Source organism: Gavia stellata, chromosome 3 (genome assembly GCF_030936135.1).
Source record: "Gavia stellata isolate bGavSte3 chromosome 3, bGavSte3.hap2, whole genome shotgun sequence".
Classification (NCBI taxonomy): Eukaryota; Metazoa; Chordata; class Aves; order Gaviiformes; family Gaviidae; genus Gavia; species Gavia stellata.
In genome coordinates, this window is record NC_082596.1 from 36197122 (window position 1) to 36218382 (window position 21261).

At 40.3% G+C, this 21261-nt stretch overlaps 1 protein-coding gene across 1 annotated transcript in view; it reads right to left on the reverse strand.

Moving 5' to 3' along the window:
- Positions 1 to 21261, reverse strand: part of KCNB2 (potassium voltage-gated channel subfamily B member 2) — a 179407-nt gene that overhangs the window by 157236 nt on the left and 910 nt on the right. The gene's annotated exons all lie outside the window — the stretch shown is intronic.

Below are 21261 nucleotides of genomic sequence, written 5' to 3' on the forward strand. Positions count from 1 at the left end.
AGTCAGTAGAGAAGGGCATGTTACCTAAGGCTGCGCTCAGCCCTGCTGAGCTCCTGTTTTCCCTGGCTCTGGATGGAGCTGGAGACAACCAGACTCCTGACTCGGGCACCTCGGTTTGGGTGCTGGAGGCAGAAGGGATGAATCCTTATCTCTCCTGCAGTGGGACTCGGTCTGGAGAGCCAGTTCAGCTCCAAGTAACAGGACTCCTGCTGACATAAAGGATGGCTGAATTCAATCTTAAGGCTGCTGCAGATTTTGTATTTAGCAATGTTGCTGAGTAATCCAACCAAGCCAACATTTTCAAAAATACATGGAACGCCTCAAAATTAAAGCTCAGTACCTAAATGATTTAGACACCTAAGTAAAATTCAATTAATATAAATTAATGTAAATTAGTTCGGGGTGAGTTTAGATGGTCCACCTCTTCCTCTTCCACTCTTTACAACTTTTTACAAGTCAAAAAACAAACCTTGGAAGAAACACTCCTTCCACGGACTGCTAGCTCAGCAGCAACTGAAAAAGCTGGAGTAAGAGCAGTTCAGCTACCAAGCACTCAAGGAAAAAATATTACAAAGTGGGACACCTTGGGACTTATGTCAAAATAATTTCTGAAGGAACTGCTTATGTTTTCTCTTCGTCTCTGTAAGATAAGTGCTGGAAACTGCTGACAAGGATTATATCTGAATATATACATATACATACATACAAGCACAAACATATATATACATGTGTATAAAAAGACAGAACTCATGCTTTCAAAGCTGGAACTGATGGGAACACATGGCTCGTGTCAGGACAGGGCTGTGGCTTCTCTCCTGGGCTGGGGCTCTGGGGGCCACTGGTGAGATGCTGCTCAGGGTGTTGGTCAGATCACCCACCCCAGCAGCACCACTGCAGAACTGAGACCATGGTATCGCTCTGCTTCTGGGCTCGCTGTAGGAAACTTCTCATGCCTTTTATAGCCCTTTTGTCTCCTGAAATTATATCTAAGATCTCATTGAGGGTTTTTCTGGCTTTATACAATGTCTGTAGGCGTTGTGAGATTGTAAAATATTGGTAAATGGGATTACTCCCTATCACACGACCTGCTGACACTTGAAACGTTCTTTTGATTCCCCTTTTATTTGCACAAGTTGTTAGACTAAAGAGCCAGACACCGTGTCATTTTCCCTCACACAGATCAACTTGTTGCCTATTGTTAGAGAAACCAAACCACCACATATTATGTCAAGTGACATTTCTTAAATGCTGTAAGATATAGAAATAAACCTGTTCTTTTATGTTTTTGATTGATACCTTGACTTCTGTTTCATTTCATTGCACTAAAATACGTAAGTCTACTGGATAATAAATATTCCCTTACTAACCCTTCTAAAAATCTCTACACAGGGACTAAAATTTGCTCCGAAGACATATGATTCTAAAGGACAAACAACTGAGAGATTATTTTTCTTTAGCAGATTTCCTAATCACATATTGCCTTTGCTTCACTAGCTGAGTATATAATGAAGTCCTCTAACAACTGCCATATTTCAGTATCTCTAGACTTCTGGAATGGAATTTTTATGAAGTCAGTGGCAAGAAAGAAAATATGAAATGCAAGAGTCCAGAAACAAAAAATACGAGCTCTACTTATGGTATTTCAAGCATTGCCATATTTCTACTTACAGGATTTATTCTACTCTAAATCCGGAACAAAATAATACAAATTTTATTGATGAAACCATTTTGAAAAATGCGGGGTTTACCTCCTGGTACAGGGAGTGAGGGGGGAAATTACTGGACTGTAATATTCTCTCTAGTTTTGAACTCGTTCTCTATGGTTTTTATCCAGTCACACATCTGTCTGAGAAACTGCAGGGATGGAAGCAAAGGGGTAATTGCCTTCCAAATGAATCTTGCTTTTTAGCTAACCCTTAATGAAATCAGCATCCGTAGGCTGGAACAAGTGCTACTGCACAGTACGACAAGGAAGGCTTCCACATCAGCCTTGCCTGAAAGCAGACCTGACATAAGACACTCCCTAACATGTGCCTGCTTAATATTTGCTTTCCACAAGGACTGTTAATGAGGGCTCATTTCTTTCCTATTTGTCAATGATTCACACTCATATTCAAAAGAAAAAACATTTTCCTTCATTTCTCAATGCAAACATTTTATGACCCTGAGAAAGCCTAGTAGCTAAATGCTTTCAAGCCACAAAAAAAAAACCAAAATATGAAAACACAACAGACTCAAGAGATCAAAACCTGGCTTTACCAAAGAAAAACGGTGTCCTGTGTAGATCCAGCGATGTTGCAGAGATGCTAAGCAGCTGTCAGGGAGCAGCGCAGCATTGTCTTCTGCGTTGCTGGAAACGGGCCCCAGCTGTGCTTTGTCACTGGCCTCATAACAAGGGGAGCTGCTGTGCTTTGCTGGGGGACAGTGTATTTTTCTTGACATTTCCCTTGGGTGTCTTTTTATAACTACATTTCTGCTAATTAACTTCAACTCCGAGCTGCACAGGGTAACTGCTTCCCCTTCAGGTGACAAAAAGCCCCTACAGTCACACCTTGTTTGACCAACTGTTTGGGTATGAACAGCACAAGGACACAGATTGACTAAATAAACTCAAGCTACCGAAATAGCACTGTTAACCAGAAACAAGCAAACAAACACAAAACTCACCTCAGGGGCCATTTGACCTTGAAATATCCAAAACACACTCAGCAATGCCCTCTCGCTGAGAAAACTCCTAGCACACGGTGGCAGCGGGACATGGAAAAGGAGGATGAGCTTTCCCGTAAGAACAGAAGCGAAAATGTCCATGCCAGGGCAGAGCAATGGCTCACCTAGCTCTTTATCACACATCTGAAAGTGCCCAGTGCTAGGGAAAGGGTATAAAAGGGAAGAGCTCAGGGGAAGATTTTCCTCAGTATGTACTCCCAACCCCAGCAACCCCTAGCTGGGGACTTCCAGAAATGGAGGTTAAACCCATCTCGCTGCCTGTAGCAGCATCCTTCCCTGTGCTTATGCTCTCTGTTTTCCCTGTTTGGACATGAGATCCACTTTCTGAAGGCTTATTTATTTGCAATAAAACTCTTTGACTAGCTGTTTTACCATGCCAGCTTGTAGGATTTTTTTTTTTATAAGTGCTAACATTATTGCACCAGTTTTGGTGGTTTGGGTTTTTTCCCTATCATATTTGCTCCTTTAAAGTTGATTCCAGCAAATTTCCTCAGCTTTCTGGAATCTTTTATTTTGAAATTAAGTATTATCATACTGGGTCCTTTTTATTTTTGATTTTTAAATGATGACAAATTTCCAAACAATACGCTAATTTTTAATAGCTTTTCTATGGTTATATTTTGAAACATACATTTATGGGGTCTAAACATCTGCTCTTTATATCACACCTTATCATGTGTTTTTTGCCTTTGCAGCCTCTTAGGTTTCCTTCAGCTTTTCACAATCCCTGTCCTCACCCAGATGAAGCAGCAATTAGTACAGCTGTAAGATTTCATTCTTTCTGTTTATATCTGGGATTCTGGGTTCCTCCTGATAGTGTGAACTCTTCACTCCTAATGTATAGGAGCTTTCCTCCAATGGTGGGACTTACTCTGCCATTCATACATACTTTGTAGCGTGATATTACAGGTTGATGGGTTTCCTTCCATCAAGGCTCTGAAACACTTATTTGGCTAATATCCTCAAATAAAACTAGGCATTTCACTCTATTTGCCTTTTTTTTAGAGTTATATGATTTACATAAGACCTTACTATATATTGATCTGTCTAGTTTTACATATCTGGCTTAATTAGGACTTTGCCAGCACTGCTTTTATTGATCTTTGTCCTATTAGTTAAGGAGAGAGCTTTTTTTACTTTCTCTCTAGTGGATGAGCACCCTGATTTTGTGTGCTTCTTCGCCTGCATGTTTTCCCTATTTTTTGTTTGAAAAAAACTTCTATAATGTCTTCAGTTCACTTGTTTGTGATATAGAGAAATGACTAAATGCATTGTTAGGTGAAGACTTTATCCAAGCTTACGTACTGCATCAGTTCTGGTTTTCAGAATGCCCAGCTCATCCTTTTTCTGAGCCATGCAAGAGTGAGAAATTGGAACAAGGTGAAGAGAGAACTAAGGAAAGTTACCTCCATTCACAGAAGATTTATACATGTTGTCTAAGAAAACGTCAGGCACTACTGAACCTCCAGAAGCCCAGCTGGCATGCTCTAACAGCACTGACTATTGTAACCACGTCCCTGCTCAACTCCACTTGCTGCACCCACATGTTTTTCCTCCCTCCTGTCCATCACCTACTCAGCCTACGAGCTCTTTGAGATCGATGTGGTGTACACGGTGATTCTCTACTGGCTGCTGCAGCACTACTGTAATGAAGATTAATTGTGACGACAAGTCACAGTGGAAAGGAAACAAATGTCCCGTCCAGATAGCAACTGCAGGATAGATCTAATAAATTATTTACTGTTCTGAATGTCAAAATTGTTGTCTTGACTCAATATGCAATAGCCTTAGCCATTCCCTTGTCCAACTGCAGTAAACTTTGTTTCTTCTCTTTTACATGTTAAACAAAAAATTTGGAAGACACAGATCTGAAATGATGGAACTTCATGCTGAAATCAAATATCACTGAGCATGCTGGTCCATCCACAATGCACAGCAACACTGAGGCTGTCAGTGTGGTCCTGCATCCAAATTAATGAGCCTTGCCTCTTACCAAGATGAATTAATATGAGGGTAGTACCAAAGGGCGATGCAGCAATCCAGCTGCCAGTCCTGGGGTAGACCAGCTGGAATTAGCTTAGGAATTTTTGCCCTGCAACCCATTTCAGAATCCGGAGGAAGCTGACTGCACCAATTATAAATTCAGCTTGTCCAAAGTATACTGGAAGAGGGGGCAGGTTGCAGCATCTCAGGGGAGATGCTTCACATCTTTTTACCGAACAACAGGAATTTTCAAGCCAAAAGACCAGGACAGAATTAAGAATCAGTGACTACAGATAAATATCTAAAGCAAAATCTGGATGCATCTGAAGACTTCCTTACTCTTTTATCTCTGCTCTTAGCATTTCTCTTTGTTTTCCCATGCACAAAGTCTTTGTTACTGACTTTAGATTAAATATTAATTCACTTTTCAAGCTACACTGTAGAAATCTGTTCAAAGGCAAATGGTTACTATGATAAGTAGCAGTTAAATTCCATAAGTGTAGTGTAATCTATAAATTTTCTTTTAAACAATAGAACTGAACTAAACATGTCAAAAGACTCTGGAATCCACCGACACGTACAGCATTACACAGATACACCCACAGTATATTGGCTAAAATAGCTTATTTCCCATTAAAAGGAACAAAACTGAGACATCTGAGTCCCTTAGGCTTGTAAGCTTGAAAATCTCTGCCAGCATTATTAAATGAGAACATTATTTAATTAGTAACGGTAAGAGAGGATAAACTCTGCCTGCCTTATGTCTAAAATATGTAAGACCAGATTTCCACAGAAAGAAAAGATGGTCCAGATGTAGGGGGCTGTGCGGGACATGAAAGATTTGGATCCAGCTCCCTGCTTTGTCATGGACTTTCTGTGTGACTTTAAAGTAGCTGTAGTGTACCTCAGATCCCCGTTTGTACAACAGGGCTTCTCTGCTATGTCAAACGACTGTAAATCTCAAATCACTCAATATTACAAGGCACTCAGTACTAAAACAATGACATTAGGGACAGATAAGAACATACATCTACTTGTCTGCATTTAATTTGTAAGCAAGGCTCATTAACTTTACTCCCCAAATACTATAAAATGTTCATGCTTTCTTTAATAGATGTGTTTTCACCCCAGAGGTGAGCTTGTGACACTAAATCTTTACTAGGAGTGATTTACACAACAAAAAAGCTGACAATACTATATTAAATTTTTCTCCAGCACAACGTATACCCCTCTCTGGGGTGCCTTGATTTTGGGCTGGTGTGGTGACATGCTTTTGTGACCTAGCACAGCTGCAAAGCACTTCACTTTGCACAGTAACTTTTATATGCATATGCCTAACACATACGCACGAGCTGTCTGTAAACATGAGGGAACAGCTGTCCCCTGTTTAGTTTAAAATTCTGTCCTACACAGCTGGAGAAAACACTGCTTTGCTTTCACAGAAGGAATAATCTCACTCACAAGTAGGTTAGTCGTCGGACCTCCTCTTCCAGTAGATGGCTGTCACTATGCTGAAGTTCTGTGCTATGAATTAAGACCTGGCAAACTGGAGAACCTTCGTATGAAACCATATGGTCACTACCTTCTCTTTTTGACCAAAAGGTCTGACAATAGGAACAAAAAGTTACGTGAGATACTGAGCTAAGGGTTTTTAAGAACAATTGAGTAATATTGCCATGGCTTTTAGGTGCCCAAACCTTAATATGCAGTAGGACTTCAGCACATTTAGATATTGGTGACTATTTTTCTCTTACTCCCTACCTTGTCCTTGGTCTTTTTTTTCTGCTGATCTCTTCTAGCCTTAGGGAAATTATCTGGTGATTTAGACTGCCTATTCCATTTTTCTTGAGCCCTTACCACATGAAATAATGTCAGCCCTACAGGTCAAATATTAGGTTACTCATACAGGATGCAAACATAGCTATCTAAATTTCATGTGTTATTCCAACCAACACGCATCTTGCTGCTGATACAGGTTTCCTTCCCTTGACACATGACGAGCCGGCCAGTGCACTGACACCCTGATCTGTCCCCAGGGCAGCTTGTCTCCAAAATGGGCTACAGCTCAGCTGCCCCAGAAGCAAGCCCTTGTGCACAGCCCTCAACTTGCCCAGTGCCTTTCTGTGGTGAGGCTCCATGCAACACCAGCTGCTGTGTAAACGCTGAGCTCTCAACATCACCAAGCCTGTTAGCCTGGAGGGTTTCCTATGGTCAAAGGACTATATATACATATATATATATATATATATACACGCACACTAAAAAGGTACAAAAGAAACAGCATTCACTGGCACAACTGTGACTACAGATTTTGCATGGAAGGGGAGGAAAAGACTGCTTTTGCTGCCCAGACACAACCTGGCTCTGTGTTTTATGTCTTCATTTTGATCTATTATCTCACTCCCATTTTTTTAAAGTACTGTAAATCTCCTTTAACAGCAACTGTGTTTTAAAATAGCACCCTTAAGCCTAGGAAATCTACCTTATCTGTGACAACTCACCAAACAATGAATGCCAAAGTATTTGACATCATTGTATAAATTTATCAGGGTTTTTCATCCACTGAAAAATGTATCTTCTTTTTTTCTTACACGGTAGATCAATGTTATGGCAGTGCACACTAGAGTCAATGGGTGTTTGCCTTTCTGCTTTAAACACCTCAGGAGACTTAGGTGAACATCTCTCTGGAGGGGAGGTTTCACTTTAGAGAATTTTTAAAACAACAGTTATGGTAGTATTAAAAAATAAACATTTTAGCAAAAACAGTAAAAATTGTGAGAGTCTTCTTTTTAGACCTTAGGAAAACAGAAAGGAATCACTGTGGGTTTTTTCTCAACTCTTTTCTAATTGACTCCTTCATGCATGTATAATAGGAAAGAGAAAACTGTATTTATACAGGCATGGGGAATGAAAAGGGAAAATCCAGCTGGAAAACTCCATTCTTCTTTTGAGTTTTACTCGTGTACCTCTGTGCAGGTTCAGTGTCATTTCTGTGCCCATAAGTGCTATTTGCCTACAACAGAGCAGTGGAGGAAGTGCGGGAGAGAACTGCTTCTTCCATCCATCATCAGACGGTTAGATCGAAGAAGGAACGGTTACCATGTGTATGTACTGTTGTAGGCAAACTGATCTGTCCCAGGGATTCCCCAGTTAGCATATGCCTTTGAAGCACTGCCCCTCCTGGAAAGACGACTCTTGAGTTCAACCTAGTTCTTGATGGATAACACTCCTTTTCACATAACTGGAATACAGGGAAAGGTTCAGAGCTTTTGAAAGTTTTCTTCCCATCTTCCCTTTTAAAAAGGGAGGGGGGAAAAGCATCAAACAGATTTGCAGTTGTGCCTCCTGTTTGCAGTGGCTGACACAGGCTCTCCTGCAGCTTGCACGCCGACTTTCAGCTTGACTTCACAAGCAGAAGACATCTGTGCCCGCACAGTGCCCTTTGCAGCTGCACCGTCCCTTTCCAGAGAAGCCCTGGGGGAGGATGCCTCAATGAAAGATTGGCAGCAATAAAACCCTGCTAGCAACTGTGCTCTGTTAACCACTTCTCTGTCACACACAGCCTCTTTCTCAGGAACATGGGCTTAGGTAAGGGTTGGGTTTTGGTTTTAAATCAAATTAGGGAGGAAACAGATGATGCTAGAGCTATAAATGCTGAAGTTATGTTAATGTGAATGTGGTTTTGCTGAAATGTATCTGACACATTATCAGGGATTCACTGCAATAATGGATAATTCCAAGATTAGGCTTATGTATGTTTTGAATTTCATACCTCCATAAACTAAAAACTCCATTTTCAAATAATGACAGAAATCAATCTGAGAGAAAAGGACGCCTGTTGAGTCAGACACACCAGCTCTCTTCAAAGGAAATTCATCTGCTTTCAGAAGAGCTTATTCTTCATACAGGCATTACTAACATCAGTGGCACAATATTGTAATAAGACTTGTCCTGCCACCCCATCACTGCTGGTGTTAAGAAGTATTGAGAATGCTTCCTAAAGAGCATGTCTAACCCTCACCTATTTTCTCTATAATACACTCACAAAGCAGGTTATCCTTCAGTCCGAGATCTCTCATCTCCAATTAGCTACTCTAGTTAAAAAACTCTCTCTTCAACATACGTATTTCATCCAAAACTACACATACAAGTACATAACAAACTGCACTGATTCTTCCTGAATTCAACAGACTGAATAAGCTACTGAAAAGCTAAGAGGAATTATGCATCATTTCACTGTTATTGCAGCAGCTACAGCATCTTGGGTTAATTTTCCTTATGTAGTTTAGAAGGAAACCTATGCACACCAACCTCACCATCGGGCAGCAGAATATACCAACCTAAAATTCAGATTTCAATAAATTAGTATCAGGTTCACTGAAGCATGTATAAGGATTAACCTGAGGGTCAAATGTTGGCTAGCAAAAGTAGTTCTAAAATACAGTATTTACCTAAGAAACTAAATGCAACTAGCAATTAAGAAATTGCTCCTATCTGTAAGTCTGTGATCCTGGGTTGAATTTTCCCACTTAAAAATGGCCAAACAGAACCACAACAAATGTGGGTGATTTGACCAAGATCACATTGGAGCAGACTTCAGGCTGGTTGAAATTTGCTATGGATATTTTTTTAGCTGAACAAGTTGTTTTCCATTAAAAGTATCTTCTTTTTTTCTTTCTTTCTCATCTACTGTTTTTTCAGAACTTCACATCTTCATTTTCCTCTCTGGGTGAGAGTCCTCAGTTCATTTTTCATGGTGCACCCACCTCCTCTTACGAAAATACAGTCATGAGGAGAAGCAGGAAACTCAGTGCATAAGGCTAAAATGGGACCAGGACACACATCCACTACCAGAGCTGGTGGAGTGAAAATATTTCTGGTGAAAACGTTTCATTTCTGACTGTGCACTAGGATGTCCTAATATTCAGCTAAGGGGACAAGGGGACTTTTTCACCAATAACTGCATCTAATCCATCCTCTAATCACCGCACCTATTAATTGACACATGAAGAGAAAGTGCAAGCATTTACACCACTCTCTGCAATTTCCTAACAGGCCTCTCCAGTGGCCTTACAGATCACCTTACAAAGGTTTTTTTTCCCTTTGTTTCACTATTTTGAAAAATCCACTTTTAAGTCAACTTAAAAAACATTTTAAAGACCCAGAGAAACTCTATTACTTAGCATTCAGTTCACAGGATTTAGCTTGTACACCTTCTAAAATAATTGGTCAGCTCTGTTCAGCTTTGTTTCCCATATAATTTATTGACCTTTGACAGAATAAACAAAAATAACTGGGACTTTTCTCAGATTATAATGTCTTTTATAATGAACTTCACTCTAGCATGAAAACACACGATACTTCTGTCTTCAACTTCAAGCCTTCATGTATCATTTATTAAAGTAACAGAACACCAATCTAGATTTCTAATCCTGCCTGGTGAAGCATTCTCTTTCTTCCCAACACACAAGTTGCTCATCAAGGTGGCCCACAGGACCTTCAGTCTCATGGCTTACCTCCTGAGGAACCAGCTCTCTCATGGACTTCATGCCACTCTCCTGACCTTCGCTAAACACCATTAAACACAGACCTGCAGACCTGCAGGTAGGTAAGAGACTGTAAAATGACATAGAAAATCTTGAATCATAAGATGAAAAAAAAATGCCAACCATATGCAGGTCGTGGGCCCAAGGGAAGTCATGAGAAGCCACCTGTGCTCAGTGTGAAGGATTATTAAGTGTTCTGCCAGGACACAGGGGAAAACAGTAGAAGCATCTCAAAATGACTCCAGGCTTTTGGTCCTCAGTTTGGATTCATGAGCATGGCCTACCCATCCCTAGAGCTTTAAATGGGTTTCCAGCCACCTGAGTTGGAGATGCAGAAGTGGCTAGTTATAATTCCTGCCATGGTATTGCAAGTGCTCGCCATTCCTGCAATTACCTTATGTATTGCCAGTAAAGAGACAGAACTGTACCATGCTGGCCTGAAGGGCTGCTAAGTACAGAACAGACTCCTGATCAGATACAGCTCAAATTTACAACCTCAGCTCTAAATGATGTCTAAGTCATTTGTCCCTCCTGCTTGAATTCTAAAAAAGGCTGTAGGGTTCAGTCAAACAGGACTGGCCCTACACCTGTGTACTGGTTTTGTATTAAATGTTTTGCCTTTTTGTGCTGAATGCTGGTAGGAATGGTCTAAAGCTCTTTGAAGTCAATGCCAGTGTTTCAACAGAATTCAGGGGCATTAGCCAAGTTTTCCTGTGCTATAACCCCACAAAATGTATTTGCATACATTCATAGACCACAGACCAAGATACTTTTGGAAGAGTTTTTTCAAATGGCATTTAACTTCACAAGACAATTTATATCAAAATTTGTAGAAGATAATATATGAAAATATAAAGGCTTTGTGAAAATAACAGAAATGGAAATGAGTTTACAGTTCTTCTCAGAACAAGCCTGTAACACTTTTAGATGATCTCTTGCAGTCTGCAAAAGAACTACCTTAACTACTTTAATTTAGCAATATCCACCATTCTCCAGAAAGCCCTCCCCCCAAACCAAACACAATGGTAGATGTTTCAGTAAAGCAGAACAGACAGGTCACCTGATGAGCCTTCAGTAAACAATCCAAAAGGAGATTACAGTGCTTGGGGAAAAAAAATATGTGAACGTGAGTTTGTAAACAAAACTTGATGCCATTGTTGTCTGTCACAGAAACCTGACTGACTGGAGAAGTGCAAAAAATGGGACCATCTCAGGACTTCACCAAAAATACCATCTCTAACAATACATTAAATCAAGGCAAGCTGGACTGTCCCAAAGCATGCCAGCAGCCACCCCTCCCAATGGGGCATTCTGCAAGTGGCCAGTGACACCCAAAACTGTCACTGCAACTTGGCTGTCCTTGGGATAGCTCTGGCGTGTGCCATACCTGAGCTATTTAAAGCAGTGTCTAACCCTTGCGGTTGCATCAGGAGGGACCCAACGGAAGGTGAGTGAAGACACTGAACTCCGGACAACAAAAGTGCCTTCTCCAGTGAAGCTCATTACACCTTTGGCGAAAAAAAGATCCTCCTTTAAGAGCTGTTTTGTGAAGAACTTCGCTCCTGTTGGACTTTTATTTAACTTGCCTTTTAGAGGCTAGAACAGAAAAGCTTAGAAAATCCTGGAAGGTTTTTTTTATTAGTGATGTGCCAGTTTTTAGGCAGGAGCTTAGAGGAACAGAATACCATTTCCCACAAGCAGCAGGCATAAAAGGTTTGCAGTGAGGAATGAACCTGAGCCTCAGAGATCAGGTAAGACTTGCCCAACCTCTGGAGTTCACCTTGTCATTCAGATAAAAATTTCCTCAGACTTCAGGTTAGCATCCTGTATTCTGTCTCCTGCCTTTCCCTACATTTTAGAAGAAATCCTGTATGAATATTATGAGCTAAAAAAGAAGGCTCATCTGTCAATACTGTATATACTTACACATAGGATACGCATGTCTAAAAGCTCCAACAACACCAAATACACTTTTTGGAAATAAGGGCTAGTTTGTTAATATGTAGAATTAATGGTTACAGTGTCTAAGTGTGCTTATCAAAGACAACTTGCCCCTTTCCACTGTTGCTCAAAAACGCTGTCTCAGGTATGGTATGTGGAGTACAGGTATTCACTCACTCAACATTCACATGGGAAGGATACTGCACACTTAACCAAACAGCTTCAAATGTAGGGCTGTTGTCAGGGTCCCAACCAGTGCAAATCAAATACACTTAAATGGAAATACACTTACTTATCCCACCTGAAAACCTGGCCTTATTGCATGCCTCCCCAAAGAGAGAGTTACCAAGGCATGTAAAGAGCAGACTGTGGTGGCTTCATAAAAGACTCTACGGGGATACTTTTTTGATCTCAAAGTCACTTTGAAACAGCTGTGCCAGTGTCACATGCTTGTTTTCAATGTTCCCTCAAAGGACCTGGGCTTCAGTGCTCTGTGTCAAATATTCACATATCTTCATCAAATAGAAAACTCATGAGTCTGCCATATGTCATGATAAATACCGTGCTTTTTTTCTGAAATAAGTAAAATGCGGAAATCTCCTTGGCTTGCTGGTCACTTGGGAGCAGTTTTTTGCTGTTCTACGTCTCGCAACAAAACCAGAGACTCGAACAGAAAGGCCAGTTTTCAGGTTATCACATAGATTTGTTATGTTCTCAGCTTTACAAAAGCAAGATGGAGCCTGTTCATCCAGACAGTAAGTGCAGCCCTTTGCTTCCAACAGATTTGGTCTGGATAATCCTTCAAATAACATCACCTTCACATAATTTAATTTATTAGTGTAGCTCCCTTTCATCTGATTGTTTCTAAATATCTTATGTGAGAGAAGACAATGCACTGGCAGCTGCTTATGAAAACACGGAACGGAAATGCAACATTTTTAGGACATATGATCTGCCTCTGGGTGAAGGGAAAGGCACAACACCCCAGTCTGTCCCCTCAGGCATGACACAGCTTAAGTGACATGTCACAGCTGAAAATCCAGCTCGTGAGATGCCTCTGATGTTACTGAAGGGCATGCCGTAATGCACAAAACATTACCATCCTAACCAGAAATACTGCAGTACATATTTTAAAAGGTATATGCAATTGATGCTGGTCTATACTCAATTTATGGTAACAACTATAATAAAAAGGATATGAGCAGTGGTAAAAAAAGCAGTCATCTTAGAGTTAAATTGCTCTCCTAACTTAAGATGGACACATGGGGCTGGGGTAAATTGGAATAATGCTCTCTATCCATTACGGCAAAGGATAGCTCTTCTCATGTAGCTTGTACCTGCTGGTAATTCACTGTAATCTCATATATTCTAAATCCTAGCACGTTTCTCTGTGGAAGAGCTACTGTGTGATTCTGTGAATGGTGTCACAAGTGCAGGCACACTCTAGTCGTTACTGTAAAGCTCTGTTTTGCAAAACGTTACCAATTAGACCTTATTTCCAAATACGGAGAATGGATTTCCCCAATTTTTAAAGTAATTATTCTTGCCTTTTTCCCCCCTTTAACAAGACTCATCATGAATTCTCTTTAATTTTCCTTAATGTGTCCATAAAACCAGAGTCAGCGAAGCCCCTTCTCACAGCTCCAGGAAGGAAAGATCACTTCCGTCTGTTCATACAATGAACAGGGCTATTCCCTCGTGCCAGTGCTTGAAGCCAGCGACAGACTGTTTGAATACGACTCACTACATCTTTGCCCCTGGCACTGCTTCCAAAATTTAAGCATCTGATTTACTAAGAATTAAGTGTCAATAATAAACAGGTCAGTTCAAAGGACATTTTACTCATTTTATTCCAATACTTTTTGGCAAGTTCTTTCAATAAATTTACAGCAAGACCTTTCAGCACACCACAGATAAGATCTCAAGGCTGGAGGGAACCCGTATGTAACTGAGGTATTAAACACCTCTGGAGCAAGACAGATCAGATGGTAGCTCCGTTCCCATGATACTCAGGCTGGCCAAAAATGCTGACTCATGGGTTACATGACACTTCATGTAAGATGTATAAAGAAGGTAAATAATCTTTTAATGACCAACTCAGCAGTAAGCATATAAAAGCTCATAAAATAAAATCAATTAACTACTGCCAGTCTACTGTGTTCCTTGATATAATATCTATTGAAAAAACAATACATTCACTTATCTTTCAAGACATTAAAACACTTTAGTTATTAAATATGAATCACTTGGATCAAATATAATCTCTTTGTCTTACAGTCACATTGACTGACTTTAGCATTTGGCACAAAAAATAACTTCACCTTAAATGCAAAGGGTGGTAATAACTGTCCTGGCCAGAAACGATGATGAGATGAAGATACATACTTATTACCAGTGACCATCATCTGTGCTTTACCATAACTTAGTTTTCAGCAGCCATTTGTCTTTGAAGTATTGGGAGTGACAATGCAATTTATAACATTCCTGGTAGTACATTCAGATAAAGGCTCATAGCAGGATTCCCCCCAAAATAAGCTGAAACCTGAGGTCAAACAGAAGTTCAACTCACACTAACCTTCAGTGAATGCTACCATGCTCCGAGGTATACTATATACAATACAAAAACCTGTAGGAATTATAGTGGTACAAAAGCCATTCCTCACACTTTAAAAAAGAGACAGTTTTAATTCTCTGTCATCTTCATCCTTGGTCTACAATTAGATGGGAAAGCACGTAGAATATAAGCTTTTGTAGGGAGAAACATTAACAAAATCAGGATGACCCAGAACATGTAAACCTAAACTGAGAAAAAGACGTAAGAAAGTAAAGTGTGTTGTTCATGTAACATAACAAAGCATGTAAACATAAGAAAAAGTATTTTTCACTTGAACCTTTAATATTCTCAGTGCAAACATTCAGCTGTTGACAGACACTTTTCTTATGTGTGATAGCTCTTCTTTGCAATACAACCAACCAAAAGTTTTCCTAAGGTCCTCTGAGCATATATGATGTATTCTTCAACCCCAAAAGAACCAGTAGTGTATCATTGATTAGGGTTCGCCCCTGAGTGAACACTGTGTGCCAATCTAGGAGACAATTTATAAGTACTTGCAAAAGAATACTGAAACGTCTTATATGACACTCAGCTCTGTTCTGAAGTCATGCATAATGACCCCTAATTTGTGCTTACCTCAAGACCACTCTTAAGCTGCTCTACAAAGTCTAAATAGGAATGAGAGTCCGTGTGAACTATATATAAAACAGACTCACAGAAAATAAGAATCAAGCCCGTAACGTATAATAGGTGTGTCCTCTCTTGGCAAGCCATTCCACGCAACACTACAGGCGTGGGGAAGAGTGGCTGGAAAACTGCCTGGCAGAAAAGGACCTGGGGGTGCTGGTTGACAGCCGGCTAAATACGAGCCAGCAGTGTGCCCAGGTGGCCAAGAAGGCCAACAGCATCCTGGCCTGTATCAGAAACAGTGTGGCCAGCAGGAGCAGGAAGGTGATCGTGCCCCTGTACTCAGCTCTGGTGAGGCCGCACCTCGAATGCTGTGTTCGGTTTTGGGCCCCTCACTACAAGAAGGACATTGAGGTGCTGGAGCATGTCCAGAGAAGGGCAACAAAGCTGGTGAGGGGTCTGGAGCACAAGTCTTCTGAGGAGTGGCTGAGCGAACTGGGGTTGTTCAGTCTGGAGAAGAGGAGGCTGAGGGAAGACATTATCGCTCTCGACAATTACCTGAAAGGGCGTTGTGGTGAGGTGGGTGTTGGTCTCTTCTCCCAAGTGACTAGCAAAAAGACAAGAGGAAATGGCCTCAAGTTGTGCCAGGGGAGGTTCAGACTGGATATTAGGAAAAATTTCTTTACTGAGAGAGCGATGAAGCATTGGAACAGGCTGCCCAGGGAGGTGGTGGAGTCACCATCACTGGAGGTGTTCAAGGAACGTGTGGACAAGGCATTGAGGGACATGGTTTAATGGGAATGGTGGTGTTGGGTTGATGGTTGGACTTGATGATCTTACAGGTCTTTTCCAACCTTAGTGATTCTGTGATTCTGTGATAACGCACTGGTAGCCAAATGAATGTCAGTGGCCTGAATCTCCTCTTTCATTCTTCCTTTTTTTTTTTTCCCAAAGGAATTTTTTCACCTAGGGGATTAGTTACTGAATGCAACACACAAACTCCCCACAACTTCCAGTCAGGCTTTGGATAATTTTATCTTCTGTAATCCATAGTCCACTAGTTAGCTCATAAATTAGTGTGGTTTTCACAAAGGAGGAATACTCATGTTATAGTCAGTAATGCAAAGCAAAAAAAACACAACAGAAAACAAACCCCAAGAAAAAAGAAATCAACAAAGTAAACCAAGGACAAATGAGCCATGCAGTGAGACAAACAGAATTAACAAAGAATGCTTTCAACCACATCAGGTTTCACATAACTTTAAAGAAGGTAAACCCCATGCTGCAGAACCACAAAGGCCAATATTTTACTCTTCTCTGTATGTACATCAACAGGGATTATGCAAAAAATCAAGAACAGAGTGTGCCTGACTAGTAATTTTTTTAATGACTTAACATATTTATACTACCCTTTATACTTGATCAGTTAATAGTCACACTGAGCTTTAAGGAAATATTCATGTGAGAAAGAATGACTTGCATAAGAAAGAGCTGTAGAATCAATCCCAAGCAATTACTCTCTATTTGTATCCAAAGGGCCAACCTGTGATATGAAATACCAAATGGAAAATCTGAGTGATATTTATTGATAACATTACTGTAAGGTACTTAAAATAATCTTGTAGATGAAAGGGGATTGAGTCAGTATCTTTAGGCAGACATAGGCTCTCCATTTCTCCTAGATATTCCACTTATTTCTGACCTGATTCACTCTATATTTATAGTAGATCATCTGCACTAGAAACATTCCATATTTATTTAGGATTTAGTCCAAATGAGTTTCATCAGTATAAAACAAGTGTGAGAAAAGAACCAGGCTCTTGGATTCTATAAACAAGAATGAAAAGAAGAGCTCCTGCATTAACACTTTGAAAGAAACATTAAATTTATGGGTTTGTTTGATTCACAGTTGTTCCAAAGTAAGGCTCCTCTGATTTTAAGTGCACTGCACAGAACAAGATAACATAGATGGAGTTAAAAAGACATCAGATCAGCTAGGTTCATCCTTAATATCCCAGTTCAGCAAGATGCTGAGCTATAAGCACCTACGATATCCAGCTGCAGTCAATTCACATCCACTGAAATCAATGCTCTTTCTGGTATCAGTTGAGGACTTTCATACTACTGATGGTATACACTCATACTACTGTTGGACAGAGCTGCTGCTGCTCTAAGGAAGCTATTATAGGTCCAGAAACTGTAATTAGAAGACCAAATTATGACTTTTTACACTTCCCAGCCAAAAATTCCAAGGTGAAAGACAAGACTTTTCATGAGAAAAATGGATGTACCGTGACCCCACTCTGGAGAAGGTCTATTCTGCTTCAGGCCTCTTTGCCATAAAGTTTCAAACTATGTTTTTGCTTTGGTTTTGCTTCAGTATGCATTGGTAAAATAACTTTTTATCAAATGGAGTTGTCACAAAATACTGGTTACACATTAAGTACAATTAAATGCCTGGTCTAAAAACTCAGATGTTACTCTGGAATCAAATAATGACAGACTCTCGCAAAACTCTGTGGCTTTGGGACCAGGCTTTGGGACTTCTCTGGGATGTTGAATACACAAAACTCCCATTCTTCCTAATTCCCAGCACTGCTTCTCATTTCATATCACTGTGCATGTCTGAAATAGCCAAACTTTTGGCAGTCCTTGTCTTAATCCTACTTAAAAAGCTTATGAATGAGAACATGGGAAAATGGAGGCATATCCTGTATTCCTCAGTTAAAACCTCTACTGAATTCACAGAGAGCTTTGCTGAGGTGAGGACTAAGCAAGAACTGCTGTGCCTAGAAGATACTCATTGGTGACTGAGATGAGGTGCATGCCTGCATTTACTAAAACCAAAAAAGCTCACACGGCAAAGTGTGCCTGTATTGTGCAACAGTACTTGACCTATAATATTCTTTTCTTACTAGTTAACCGTAGTTTTTATTTCTTGCCACACATACTTCTTGCTCTCTCCTCTTTATTGTCACAGAACCTGTAAAATACCTGCTGTTCATACACTGTGACCTTGTTGTGTCTCACCTTGCTGTAAGTGAAGTCAATGGCACGCCGTCGCTGACTTCGAAAGGAGCAGGATTTGTCCTGAGATGCCTAATCCGAAGCAGGACTCCCCTTTAATTCAGTAAACTTCGGATCAGATCTAGAAGGGATCTTAGCAGAATCAGGAAGCGGCAAGACACAGCCACATACCGAATCCATACCTGAGTGTTTATCTAGCATTCCTAATCTCTTACGTGAAAGGGATTAGAAAGCAAGCTGTTCCTGTCAACCGCCTGGGTGCTACGCAGGATCTGAGTGATTGAACAGGCATCTGTAGGATAGCTATGCACATTGACATGGTTTCATCTCTTTCTATAGTAGTTCGAAAGGTAACAAATATTTGAATTCGAGGCTTCACAGTAATATTTCCTCACTTGGTTCCCAGCTTTCCACTCTCAAAATCCCACCATCTTTTCCACTCCTACAGAGGAAAGAAGATGGTTCTGCCTCTTGTTTCAGGACAAACTAGCAATTTACCACATAACGGAAGAAAAGACGAGAAATCTGAAAGTGATGTTATCCAAACATTCAGATAAAACCTTGCCACAGAGACTAATACAGTCTGTGATGGCTCCAGAATGTTTGCAAGTACATCCAACTGATTCCAGCATATCTTGTTTTACATGCAACTCTGCTTGTTTGTTTATGTTCCCCATGTCTGAATGTGCTGCGACAGTTTTTGCTCTCCTTTATGTCATTCAGCCAAGTTTCTACGCTGTCTTTGAGATGCCATGGGTGTATCTGACTATAATTTTGGCTCATATATATATTTACAGACTGAGGATCGACAGAAAGAGAAAACGAGTGCATGTAATATGGTGACTTCCAGCTGCTAGAATCACAGAAATCACGTCAAATGGCATTAATTTAGACAGAAGGCAATTGAAATAATGAAAACCATTGCAATGTGCATACAAGTGCAATGTGAAACTCCCTGTAGCAAGAAAGCATAGAACTATAACATTCAATCAAACCAAGAGATGAGGGAAAAGGGAAATAAAAAGGTAAAAAATAATGAAAGAAATGGTGACTTTCATTTGCAAAACCTGAGGAGAAATCTGGCCTGAGTGGCCAAAGGGGGATTTTCTTAAAAGCTCAGAATTGGCCTAACTCCTTTCAAGAAAATCCATGATGGGGCACTGTTAAGTCATGAGAAGAGTTTGGTCAATGGCAAGCACTCATGCAAGTTTAACCATCCTATATTTCTGCATTTATCCACCAAGCAAAAGAATGATCAAATGCTAATCAGAGACATAAGCAAAGAACCTAAGAATCAGTATTTCAGTTTTGCCCTATTCATCTGGTCCATCTTACTGTGTTGACTCCTACCTAGTCTTAGGAAATCACTAATTAAGCATGTGTCTCAAGCCCTATAGGCAATAGCCTTCTTTTCAATGTTAAAAAAGAAAATGAGAAAAGATTACACACACACTTGGGTTTTCTCTCCCTTCAAATCTGCCTGCTGGGTACGGTGTGGGATATAACTAAGGCAGCGCCTACGGCTGGGCGATCTCCCAGCTCGCGTGCAGCTTGTCCCAGCCGTGTGGCTCCAGGAGAAGCTCCTCCTGCCTGTGTCCAGGAGGAGGAGAGGTCTGTTACAGACCACATCAGTGTTGTTTCAAGCCGTGCAGGACTGAGAAGCTGGTCCCTGACTCCTGCAGGCTGAGTAGCAGCTGTGTCACAAAAGTCCTGGGGGGGCTGATGGATGCTAGTTTGTACCAGGGGATCACGGTGTGTAACACGGCCTCCCTGAACCCTTTTTGGCACAACTCACGCCCATCTGCTTCCCCTCTGCTCCTTCTCCTGGAGAGGAACATATGGCCCAGAATATGTATCTCAGAAGCAAAAAATGTATTCATATCATTTTCTGAAACATTCTGAATACCTTCTTTTTTCTCCTACAAGCTTTTATTCCAGTCATGAACCTTATATTCTGGCACAATAAGTAATTTTTTTACAAAAATAAGTCCTTGCTTAAACAGGCAGCCCAAAATGAAAAACTAAAATAAAAGAATTGTGTATTGCACCTCAATAGTAAGAAGTTGCTATTGCAAGAAAAATCTTTGCCAGCATTCTGGTCTTTGTCCATTCCACCATCGTATTTTAATACTTACCTTAGTCCAATAGTGTTGCATCCAATAACAAATCAACAACAGAAGAAAATAAAGAAGAAAATGAACATCTGAACACCAAATGTTTTTGCTCTGAGTGGTTCAAACTGGAGACAAGCTTCCACAATTTTTCTCACATTAAATAGTACTTCGCATCACAAAATAGAACAATGAAATTCCTCAAGAAGCAAGAAAATCTTTCTTTTAAATAGAAGTACCAACATTTGTGCATGCAGTCCCACTTCCCTAACAAGGGTAAACTTTTCCACTGCATCAGGGAGACTTTTGCCATCTTGCCTGTTTGAGGACAGCCATACTGGAACAAGGCTTCATCTGAATGTTTCCTCATGTCTGCCTGAATATATACAAATTTTACATACATGTAGATGTATGTGTGTGTATATGTATATAAAATATACTTGTTTATGTACATATACATGTATACATACAAATATATATACGTAAGTGTATATATATGCTTTAATATTTTAATACTTTTATACAGAACACTCCAATTCTTGATTGCAAAAATGTAGTATGAGAGAAAACATACTGCAATCCTTGCCCAATGTAAAACCATGCCAGACAGTGGCTGTTGACACTATTCTTTGATAACTTATCCAGCACACCTTTTGAGACACTGATACCACACCTATGCGATGCCTGTAGTAGGACAAGTAGCAATACTGAAATGTATGTTTCTCATAAACAAATGCTTTTCTAA